Raw genomic sequence first — 7,062 nt, 5'->3', positions numbered from 1 at the left:
CCACGACAGGTCTACTGCAAACATGCATTGATGGAGTCTGAGGGAGTCAGCCGACTGTCCCCACTGTCAGGGAACGCTAGAGAAAGCAGACCACGACAGGACTACTGCAAACATGCATTGATTGGGTCTGAGGGAGTCAACCGACTGTCCCCACTGTCAGGCCATGCCAGAGACAGCAGACCACGACAGGACTACTGCAAACATGCATCGATGGGGTCTGAGGGAGTCAGCCGACTGTCCCCACTGTCAGGCCATGCCAGAGACAGCAGACCACGGCATGACAACTGCAAACATGCATCGATGGCTATGTATATATTCATGTCCGTGTTACCTGTGACACATTTATCATTGTATCTTTATAATCTATTTATATTTACTTGCATATAATATGCATTGATCTGTTGTTAATATTTGTATGTCTTGTTTTCATGTTTCTTTTTATTCTCTAGATTTTATTGTAAAGCGCATAGAGCCCTCCGACAGGAATATGCGCTATATAAGCGCAATTTATTTATATAATTTAAGTCAAGTAAGTAAAGAGCATGTCAATGTCGCGTACAAGCATTTTGTGAATATCATTTCGTACGTAGATATACCGAGAAGGTGAGTGTTGCATTCTGTAGCTTCACGCTCCCATAGGGCAAACCCATTATAGTTATTTTCCCATGCATCGCCGCCATCCATTTGACGGGATATGATTTATTATATATATATATATATATATATATATATATATATATATATATATATGTGTGTGTGTGTGTGTGTATGAGTGTGTGTGTGTGTGTGTGTATGAGTGTGAGTGTGTACGTGAAAAATAGAGATGTATATAGACTTTGGCAGTCTGTTTGTTTGGGTTTTTTTTTTTTTTTTTTTTTTTTTTTTTTTTTTTTTTTTTTTTTTTGCTTTTCATTTGTCTTCCCTGCTCCTGTTCTGTAATGACAGATATTTATTTATGCTAGTGAAGACAAGTTTATAATTTTACAAATTTTTGGGTGGGGGTTTATTGTTGGTTTGGGTTTGTTTTGTTTCTTTTGCTTTTTTCTTTCTTTGTTTTTGTTCCTTTTTTTTTTTTTGCTTTGTTTTGTTTGTTTTTTTTGTTTTTGTTTTTGTGTTGTTGATGTTTTGTTTGTTTGTTTTTGATGGATTTTTTTTTTTAAACTGAAAAAGAAAGCATTTCTGTGTCGAACATCTAGAGAAAGGATGAATCGCGACAGGTAACGCGGAGAATGGTAATGCTGTTATTTAATTTTGGATGGATCAGACCATAGCCATCGTTAACTTATCGCCTGACACTGACCCAAAAAATGACGTCAAAATGCCAGTCTTTGATCGTAAAAGAAAACAAATCGTGAGTTGTATTCAATAGTTCAACCAATGGGACCACTTGTTTCCATGAGAACTACTAACGATAACTCACAAGGCGGTGCAAAAACCAAATAATGACGTCAAAAGACAAGTCCTTTTTGGTCTCAGTGTCAGGCTATAACTTAACGATGGCTACGATCAAACCATTGAGTTATCAGATCTCTGATCCGCCCAAAATTAAATAAAACATGGTGCGCTTATGTCTTATGTAGACTTCAGAGTTTTGATCCGCCGATCGTGAAAATCAGGACTTGTTAAGATGAATAAACAATGTTTTTGACTATCTTAATAACGCCACTACCACATTACCTCATTCGTCTATAGTGTGTGTTTCATTCATCCTGTTTTGTAGATAAAGGGGAAACCCGAAACGTCCATTTTATCTGTTTTCGTATATTAAATTGAAGCTTACATTCAATTTCACATTGTTATAATTTATGTGTGAGTTGGTAATTTTGATTTTATTTGAATTTCAAGATTCAGATTTTTCATGTAAACATGTTTGATTGTACATTATGATAACTTGATGAAAATGCAAGGTGAAGATGTCAATTGACACTTGAGAGGGATGGGGGGAGGGGAGAGGTGGGGTTGGGGGGGGGGATGGGGTAATTCAGCGGCTTCACTTAAAAGCTAATATTATTTCTGGCGCCAGGTTTACACAATCGGAGATTAGCATCAAGAGATTCTCCGGATCCATTTATTGTGGGCAGAAAGGGGGGGGGGGAGGGGAGAGAGAGAGAGAGAGAGAGAGAGAGAGAGAGAGAGAGAGAGAGAAGACTTTGGTGTAAAGAGAGAGAGAGAGAGAGAGAGAGTGTGTGTGTGTGTGTGTGTGAGAGAGAGAGTGAGAGAGAGAGAGAGAAGACTTTGGTGTAAAGAAAGTGAGAGAGAGAGACTTTTGGGTAAAGAGAGAGAGAGTGTGTGTGAGAGAGAGAGAGAGAGAGAGAGAGAAGACGTTGGTGTAAAGAGAGAGAGAGAGAGAGAGAGAGAATACGTTGGTGTAAAGAGAGAGAGAGAGAGAGAGAGAGAGGAAAGCTGACTTTGTTCAAATCTGAGCGAGATAAATCGTACTCTGAAAAAACACGTAGTTAAAAGTTTGGCCAAAAACCAAACATCGATCGATTGAAATGACCCACATCTTGTTTTAGAAACCCGAGACTTCGGTTTGAGACTTGTTGGGTTTTTATTTTGTTTTTTGTTTTTTGCTTTTTTGGTCTTTTAATTTTTTTGTTTTTTTTTTTGTTGTTGCCAAGATGAGATCGTTTTAATCCATCGAAATAATTTGAAGGACGAGTTTTCTGTCCAAAATTTGAAATACGGTTTTGGTTGATTGTATTCGATTATTATTTATTTTAATTTTTTTCGTTTTTCGTTTTTTGTTTTTGTTTGTTTGGCTTTTTTTTAGGGGGGCGGGAGGGTTGGGTTTATTTGTTTTTGTTTGTTTTTTTTTTGTTTTTTGTTTTTTGTTTTTATTTTATTTTTTTTTAATTTTATTCAGAACAAGGAAGTACTGTTGTGATAAAATATGTCATTGTTGTTGTTGTAGTTATTGTTTTTGTTGATCTAGTAATTTAATTTTGCAAATTTGGAAATTTCATCGTGTCGGCTTCTCCCGTTGTCTGCACGTCGTGTCAGAAGTCAAGCTGTGAACGTCTGAAGACAGGCTAAATACGCTTAATTCTATTCTACTCACTCACACAGGTCATCGCAAACTCGTGCTATTTAAATTACTCACTCTAAATCACGTGATCCCTCCCACACTTGTGTAAACACGATATAAATTGCTGAAAACGTAAAACTCGGTTAGATTTAAATAGGTTTTTCGAATCTATTATCTTTGCTCGTCGCTCTCTGAAGTACAATTACGTGGCAATACTCTTCAACAGTCGTAACGTCACTTCCTTCCTAATGACGCATGGTAACTTAGTAACACTGGCTCTAAACTATCGGAACAATGGCGGACGCCCGTATGAAATATTCCTCCGGCGAGTATAAAGCATATCCAGAAGAAAAAAAACACATACATTTGATCATGTTTTGACTTTTACACATTCTGATCACAAGACATATAAAAAGTTCTAGCCAACATGAAAAATAAAAAGTAATGATTTTCTTTGTTTAGAACCAAGATGGCCGCCGTTGCCAGGCGGCGTGACATCAGACTATTGAATCGTATTTTTCTTCTTTTTTTTCTCTCTATAACTAGACTATACATGAAACAATTTCAAATTTATAACCAAAGACTCCAACATTTTAATAAATAAATACAAACTAAAAGTCGCTTTATTCATCCCCATGGGGAAATTTTTCTGTAGGGTCTATTCCAAGGGAAGACTGGAATAACCCAGTCGTCCGCCGCAGAGCAGCGCCGAAAAGTGAGCTAAGGCGAGGCGAGATGACTTGCTATGCTCAAGGCCACACAACGCAGCAGCGGATGATCGAACTCGGTACCTTTCGGGTACGAAGCAAAAACCGTACCGCTGATCCACGCTGTAAAGATACAACAACAAGATATGAAGTGAGTAGAAAAGTGCCAGAAGACAATAGAGAATAAAAATTTTTTTCGCGGCGGTGGTGGGGTTTGAACCTGCGACCTTATTGGTACGACAACTCCGCCTGGCAGGTGAGAGCGTGGCTCTACCGTGTGAGCTATCCACGAACACAAAAATATTCGTTTCAAACCCAAAGTCATTTCTAGATCCCTCTCTCACCCACTTCTTGAGATCGCCGATTCGTTCGCCTCCATCGCGAAGTAATTTTGACCAGCAGTTAAGCTTAATAGCCAATATTCTCATCACAAACATATAACATAGAAACGATTGAGACATTGAGTATGCTCCGGTGTATGGGGTGAATTTTTAATTCAGAAAAGTGAGTGGAGCAGGCACTTATGTTGGTAACAACAAGATATGAAGTGAGTAGAAAAGTGCCAGAAGACAATAGAGAATAAAAAATTTTTTCGCGGCGGTGGTGGGGTTTGAACCTGCGACCTTATTGGTACGACAACTCCGCCTGGCAGGTGAGAGCGTGGCTCTACCGTGTGAGCTATCCACGAACACAAAAATATTCGTTTCAAACCCAAAGTCATTTCTAGATCCCTCTCTCACCCACTTCTTGAGATCGCCGATTCGTTCGCCACCATCGCGAAGTAATTTTGACCAGCAGTTAAGCTTAATAGCCAATATTCTCATCACAAACATATAACATAGAAACGATTGAGACATTGAGTATGCTCCGGTGTATGGGGTGAATTTTTAATTCAGAAAAGTGAGTGGAGCAGGCACTTATGTTGGTAACAACAAGATATGAAGTGAGTAGAAAAGTGCCAGAAGACAATAGAGAATAAAAATTTTGAAACGAATATTTTTGTGTTCGTGGATAGCTCACACGGTAGAGCCACGCTCTCACCTGCCAGGCGGAGTTGTCGTACCTATAAGGTCGCAGGTTCAAACCCCACCACCGCCGCGAAAAAATTTTTTATTCTCCACAAGGTAGATAGGGGTAACACCATGGTCACGGATCCTGGTTTTTTTTTGGTTTTTTGTTGTTTTTTTTTTTTTGGGGGGGGGGGGGGTTGTTTTTTATGGGGGGGGGGGGGGGGTTGGGGGGGAAGAGTTTGGGGTTCTTTTAATTTTTGTTTTGTTTTGTTTTTTTTTAAGATAGATATTATATTATACCGATATCCTTCTAATCTTTTATCATGTTACATAATGAATGAAGATGACGTCACTCGGCTCTTTGTTGTTGGTTTTTAGTTGGCCTGTTATTGGGGGATAAGTTCTAATCTCATTTCAATCAGACTATCAATAGATAGAATGAATTTGACGTCACTCGGGTCTGTGTGCTTAACCAGACTATAATAATATAATATTATGTACGTTCAAAGTTGCAGGCGGTTTTGTGTGTTGGTTCGTTATATTATTTCCGGATGGAAATGTTGTAGGAGTAGGAGAATAAAACTAAAGCAGCAATGAAAGAAACGAACCTTGTTGCATAGTTATCTGTCAAGTACTACGAAAAATGCGTAGCTACAGAGCTGCATAGGTCTCTTTGACTCAATAAATTTTGTTAAGACAGAAAGTCTGGCTTCTTAGAACCTATATTCAGGACTTTGGAGCATTTTTGGATCATTCTGAGAGAAAATTGTATATTTCTATTGGAAAATCGTCACATTTGTTACTGTGTAACCGTCACTTTTCTCATCCAGATTTAATTTCTTTTTGCTATAGCTAAAAAAAACGTAACATTCTGTAATAGGGTTCATATAGTCGAACAATATTATGTATAGAATGTGTTTGTTGCTTTTCTGTTTCAGTAAGATATGTCTGTTTTTTGTTGGGTGGATGTGAAGTTTTGGGGGAAATTCTGAAAATGGCTGGTAAGGAGAAAGTTAAAGATAATTTTTCTTTTTTTTCCCTGGAAACTACGAATTTTTGAAAATCAAGTTGGCAGCTCTGTTGTTGGTAATGGGGAGGATCTATAGATAGTATGCAGATGACGTCACATTGTTTTTGCCATCCGCGTTTGTGAGTTGTTCTCACTAAACTGTATTAACCAGACTATAAAAGTTCATGGTTACGCAGAGTTTGTGTGTTGGTCCGTTATACTTCCGGATGGCAATGTTGTGAACTCCTTGGCCAAGCGCATTCTATCTATATTTCCCGTCCATGTTCTCGAGGTCGTTGGTCCCATTGCAAAGTGTGCTCAAAATGACCCACATAGTGAAAAGTGTTCACTATTTGAGAAGGCTGCCTCTATTCTCACCCCCCCCCCCCCCTGCCGATTGGATTACCGAAAAAAACGGCTTTTTGCGATTTGGATTTGATTGATTTTTTTTTTTAAGTGTGTAACTTGTGACAAGAAACTTAACAAATTACTGCATTACAACCTTTGGATTAAACATACAACAATTTTGGACTACTTTTTATACTATTATGAAGACTAGCATCCCTGGGGTGAGAATAGTCACTTCAATTTGAGAAATATCCAACTTCACAATGGGTCATTTTTTGCTCAGGAGCATGACTCATGGGTTTCTTTACAACGTTCATAAAGACAACAGCGTGTTTACATTTATTGAGAAATGTCCAATCGTTGTACTCGAACAAATCATGTGATTGATGACTAGGTTGGACAAAACATGAATATAGATAGTTCGAAGTTGACGTCACTCATGTCTTTGTTATTGTTTTTTGCCATCCGCGTTTATGAGTAATTCTCACTAAACTGTATTAACCAGACTATTAACGATCGTGGTTTCACACAGTTTTGTATGTTGGTTCATTTTTATTCCGGGTGGCAATGTTGTGAGATTCTAAGCCAAGCGCATACTATCTATTGATTCCAATGAGACGAGGCGGTGTGTATTCAATATCATTTATCGTCTAAATCTCCAATCCAGTCTATCGACTCAATAATAATGTTTTACATACCAATGACAAGTCGAGGCACACCTACTTTATGAATGGGTGGGGAGCATTGGTAGGAAATCATCTGAGCCACGACACGAGACAGTAGGGGGGGGGGGGGAATAAAATTATTCATTCAATCCAATAATTGGATTCAATAGTCTGATGTCATGTCACCCAGCAACGCGGCCATCGTGATTCTAAACAAAGAAAATCGGTACTTTTTATTCTTCATGCTGGCTAGAACTTTTCATATGTCTTGTGATCAGAATGTGTAAAAGTCAAA

Source organism: Berghia stephanieae, chromosome 10, assembly GCF_034508935.2.
Source record: "Berghia stephanieae isolate SIO BIC M18660-M18661 chromosome 10, UCSD_Bste_1.3, whole genome shotgun sequence".
NCBI classification, from domain to species: Eukaryota; Metazoa; Mollusca; class Gastropoda; order Nudibranchia; family Aeolidiidae; genus Berghia; species Berghia stephanieae.
Note: the sequence above shows the minus strand (reverse complement) of the source record.